The sequence below is a fragment of the Solanum dulcamara genome, chromosome 8 (genome assembly GCF_947179165.1).
Source record: "Solanum dulcamara chromosome 8, daSolDulc1.2, whole genome shotgun sequence".
NCBI classification, from domain to species: domain Eukaryota; kingdom Viridiplantae; phylum Streptophyta; class Magnoliopsida; order Solanales; family Solanaceae; genus Solanum; species Solanum dulcamara.
The window spans coordinates 45,475,605-45,481,604 of record NC_077244.1 but is presented as its reverse complement, the minus strand read 5'-3'; positions in this window follow the sequence as shown (position 1 = coordinate 45,481,604).

Here is a 6,000-nt window from a genome sequence, read left to right as displayed (position 1 = left end):
GCCTCCATTAGATCAAGAGGGGAAAAGCAATCAAGGAAAGCAAGTTTGAAAGTTTTCTATTCAATAGGACCTTCATACACCCTCTCCAACTTTCATTAAGTGTAACAAACTTGAGCAACACCCTTAAGTTGGTAAGTCGTCAACTCCGCTTTCTCTTCCAAAGTCACCCCCATGATACTCACTATCTTGTAGACCTCATCTATGAATTCTTGAGGATCCTCATCAACCTTTGATTCATGAAACTACAAATGGTTCATCCGTGCAAAGTCCCTCACTCTTGAGGCCAGAGTAGGAACATTAGGAGGAGCCGCAATTCCTTGGTTGGTCACCACTTGGGCTAGCATAGTAATGGCATTTCAAAACTCTGTATTAGTCACTTGATCCAGTAGAAGACCATTATCTTGAGGAGCTGGAGGAGCTTAGGCCTCATTAGCATTGTTTCCCCTTGGCAATTGTGGTCTTCATGAAGCCATTCTTTTCTAAAAATTACAGAGAACAATCATTAGGGAATAAAAGTTTTAGAATACACTGTACCGTATGATATATATCATGAAAGAAGTGAGAATTCCTAAAATGTCTCATAGCCTCCTATTCATAGATATAGCGCGCTTCACAAACATGAATAAGACTCTACATGACACGGCATGTTGGACACCTTAGGACACTTGAACCTTGAGCTCTAATACTAAGTTTGTCATGACTCGACCAAGGGCCTAGTCGTAACACGGCAATCGAAAACCCGAATGGTTCCCACCAAGCATCTTGTTCATATCATAAGCATACATAAATTAAAGTAAAAACCAAAACATCATAAGAGAGTCTAAACTATGAATAGTAAATGAGGAATGTCATATGACAATAGACTCGAAACATTTGTCTAATTAGATGCCTCTACTCACGAACATGGGAGGGGGCTAAGACATGTCCCTAGCTCACTCTCAAAATGAAATATCATAAAAGTATTTGGAAATAATAATCAACTCGATAACTAGTCCCTAATAAAGGAGGACTCACCACAACTTTGCCGGATAGGAAAGCTCAACTAGCCACGTGGATGGATATGATTCTCAACCTTGACCCCTACATTATGAGAAAATGTAGGCAATAATATGAATTAGTAGGTTTGAATGTACTAAGTATGAGGAAATAACATGTAACGTAAATAATGGAATGCAATAGTCAAGTAAAGTACAAGATAAGATGAGATAAGAAAAATATGAGAAAATCACAAGGACCAAACCATTTGAAAAGCATACTTGATATCATGAAAATACATAAGAGACTCTACATATGTAGGATAGAAACCGTAACTGATAATAAAACCATGCAAGCTATAACATGGAATCCCGATGTTACTCCTACACCGAAAAAAGGGGAATCTACTTGCCAAGGTAGACTCTACCCCACTTGGCAGGTCAGGACGTATACTATATGTGGATCCAATAGCTAGGCCATGAAGGCAACCTATGGTGGCATGTCGTTTAAGAGACATAAGGTTGCTACTAGGGATTTTGGTAGGGCACCTACCTCAAGTCCACTCGGTGCTAAGTCTAATCACACGGAATACATACATAGGATAAACATCATAATGAACATATATCACAGTCGTGATTATAGGTTTGAAATTCTAGAGTAGCTCATTTTCATAGCATAAGTACAATGCGGGTATTGTCCTTCCACATTACAATTCATACATACATAATTCATATCATTTCTTAGGGTACCACATTTGGCCCTAAGTTACCTTTTTCATGATTAAGTTACCTTTTTCATGATTTGCATGAAAATCATGATTTAAAACATACTTATAATTCATGATGATAATTGAAATACATAATCATAGTTCACACTTGGGAAATAGGGTAAAACATGAATACACGATCAATTGACTTGAAAATCATGAAATTTACTTGAAAATATAAATGGTCATATACCTTCTATTAGCCCATACATAATTCATAAAGATAATATCATTGGAAGTATAATTGAAAATACTCATAATTCATATCATGAACCCTAAAGATCAATATAGGACAATTCGTGGAAAAACTCTTCAATTCAATGCAATAATCATAAAATTCTATTAAAATAGACTCATAATCATAACTAGAATAATAATTCATGCAATTGGAATAAAGATCATACAACCTATAAATCTCATACTTGAATTTAATATAAAACAGTGAAAAATTTATTGGGCTTCATGGATGAAAGAATCCATGAATCAATACCCACATACCTTGAGTAAGAAGACAAAAGAATTTGAAAGAATTTGAGAGTTTTGATGGAGAACTTGAGTGAATTTCTTGGAGGTCTTCAATGGAGTCCTTGAGAGGCTCTTGTAGAGAGAGAAATATTTAAGTAGGTGAATTATAGAAGAATGAATGGAATTAAAGGTTTAGGATAGTTTATAGAGTAGAATTAGGCCCTAAAAATGTCCAGTTCATTAACTAACAATTAGGGAAAAGTCTAAAGTGCCCTTACTTAAAAACTAAATTCGGACGAAAAACAATGCCCAGGTCCGCAATGCGGAGCTGCTCCCTACTAGGCCAATTTTCAGTGAATGAGATTTTTGGCCAGATTTTGACTCAGAAAAAATTTACACCGAATGAGAACAAGTGGGCGACGCGGAGTTGCCACGCTCCTCACTATTTTACGTAATTTCATAAAAAAATTATCTTTTGATATACAGGTCCTAAAAATCTATCGAGACTATTTTCCCGCAGGTTTTGACCCCCTTATCGATATTCCATACTCATATTTTCCAAAAAGAATAAGGATAATGTGTTATACAAGAGACCTACTCCCAAGGCATTCTTAAGGCACTTAAGAGCATTTTGACGAATGTTACACACTACTAAAGATATTTCTCCCCTATCTAATTTTGAGTCATGTCTGGATTGTTTCGCCTTTGTTAAGAAATAAGCTTATGATGTTGCGTATCTATTATTCATTGTTGCACCCAAGGCCATATTCAAAGAGCGATTGGACCCCAGGTTAGCTCCTTTGCCTTATTAATATAGTATGACTTGATGTACTGTTAAAACTGCGTGTACCATGTTTGAATACTGGTGATGGAATGCTTGCATTAATTGAGAATATTCACTTATTTTATGGTATGATCCTAAATTATTTATGGATTTTTACTACTATTTTTTAGAGGACATTCTCACGCTTTCACTATTTTTAAACTGGATTTTAATAAGATTCGTACCACCTGGGTTACTTGATCATAGGTTTTGAAACTTATGAAGTGTCGGGGACATACTCTTTTTTCTACTTGAAGCATTAGAGGCATCTGGGATATGTTCAGTTTTACTTGGTTATTCGACGCATCGACGTCCTTTATTGACTCACTGATGCCCTCGAATTTACTCTTGTTAGTTGTGCCATGCCCTTAGGAGTTTACTGGCTGGCTGGGCGGCCCTTTTTAGGGTACTCACGGTTTGAGGGTATTGTTTTACTGATATCCAGCGTGGTGTCACCCGTTCTACATCAGCTTGGCTGCTCACTCTCACGTACCACTCCGATACCACTACAGGGATACTATATGTCTATGTAAGACCTGGTTTAGGCCCGGTAGTATATATGGACTCCCCGCGTCCTCTAGTGGCCCCTTTGGCCAATACACCACTGAATTGGATAAGAGAGCTGCATGAGTCCCACCTAGCAGGCCAGGGGCCGGGGTGGGTCCATACATTTTTTGTTATTGATCGCTGAGAGACTCTGATGATGTCACTAGTTTTTACCATAGACTTGTATTCATCAACATCGCCCACCACTAGTATATTTGTTTGTTGTTTGGTCCCCTAATTTTATGGGGGTTGGGGGTATGTTTGTAATTATTTGTACCTTCCAGGGGTATGTGCATTTGGTCAGTTATTATTTGATCTTATTGTACTTACCTTCTTCCTTGGACTGATTACAAGAACCAAATGGAAAGAAAGGACAAAGGGCGCACCTATTACAAGATATGGGTGTCTGGTCAGTTATTATTTGATCTTACTTGTACTTACTTTTAGTTGTATTGGTAGTTGTTCTATATGGTATTTGAGTTGGATTGTGGTTAGTACTTCCTGCTAGGTTCAGTTTGAATAGTTCCTGAGTGATTATGTGGTTAGCATTGCCTGTTAGCTCTATATTTTTATTAGTAGACTCCTATTATTCCTTCCCCGTTAATAGATTGTTGGATTGCATTTCAGGTGCGTTATTTGACTCTGTTCCTTTACCTATGTCTTCAGTCTCCTTGTCTTATTTCCTGTTATTATTGTGATAATTACTTATTAGTTACTTATGCAATATTTACCTGATTATAGTACAGGTTATCGCAGTTGATTTGGACTAGTGTGGAGCAATTTCTGATTCGGAGATTTGGTGAGCTCCTGGCGTTCAGAGTTGTCGATTTATGTCCATGCTGGATTAGGACTAGTCTTTTCTTACTTTCAAAGACAATCTATACTCAAATTGTATTTATAAAAGTCTTGTACCTCTATCTTGATTTAGATGCTCGATTACTACTGATACCAGGTCTTGGGGTGGTTTCTTGTGTTTGTTTCAGTTTTTCTATTTCTTCTCATTATTCTTTACTTTCTGCTTGATAACTCGTTGCTTTTGGTTTTGGGCTAAGGGTTAAGGGTTAGGCTTACATACTGGTAGGTGTTAGCAGGTGCCATCACGGCCTGAAAAATTAGGCCGTGACACCCTAATACTACCATAATCTTTCTCATGACTTAGAGCAAGGTTTCAAGAGGAGAATGTTAGGATTTTGAGTACGTTCTTCAAGTTTCTTAAAGAATCTAATTCTCCTAAATTTGTAAAGCTACTCATAGTGTTGGATTAAGTTCGTCCTCATGCCCTACATCTAAATTCAGTCAGTAAGATTTAAACATAGGATTATAACCCAAGCTTTTCTTGAATTTTGAGTTTTCTATTGTTATTTATTATTGAATTTGAATCCCTATCGTTGAAACTATGATTCTTTATGTGATTCTAATTCTTGATTGTTGTTTATGCTTATTTTTCACAAGAACCCTATTTGAATAGTTTTGAAGATTTTGCATTGCTTTATATTATGCATATTTTTCAAATAAAGTAAAGTTCTAGTATTTATAAAGCTAATCATTGAAGAAGAGTTTTAAGGGAATTTGAAGGGTTCCAAATGCATGATTTACCTTGAAGAGAGCATGACTATATTAAAGAAAGCATATCAGTTTTAGAAGAGAGTTTAGTTAGTTAAAGTAAAGTTTAGTATAACTTTAAAGTAGTATTTTTAGTATTAACTTAACACAGATAATATTACTATTATGAGCATTATTTCATATTTTGAGAGTGGTATTTAGCACTTATTTGGATACGAGTTCAGATAACCCAAACCCCATAGACTGATCTGCCAGCGTAGATAGAATTATCTCGTTGATCCGGACAACTCCTCACCCAGTCTCATTGAGGGCTTTTTAGATGAATCCATAAGTTCAGTTTTGTTCTCTTATACTCTAGCAAGGTATAAGATGGCATAGACGTTGTATCACCATGAGGTTCATAGTGGTGGTTGTTGGTTAGAGAAACTCCCCAAGAAAAGTAATGTATTATTTTAGAAAGGTGTTCAGTGTATTATTTCAGTTGTAAAGCTTTGATGTTTTCAAAATATTTGCATGCTTTATTTTTAGTCAAGTAATTTTCAGTACTTCTTTCAGTTCACTTATTGTTTCACTCATATTTATTACATACCATACATTTCATGTGCTAACATCTCACGACGCTGCATTGTATTGTGATGCAGATACTGGTATTCAGAATAATCAACCGAGCTCCGTTGATATCACACTTCATTAGCTTTTGGTGAAACCTCCTAGCTTTTGGAAGGCTCAATTTATTTATGTTCTTTCAGTATTAGTAGTTCCTTTTGAAGTAGCAGTGTGGCTTGTCCCGACACCTATCTATAATTAGTAGAAGCTTCATGGACAAAGTTAGAGAGTCAGCTCAGTACTTCTTTTCAGATTT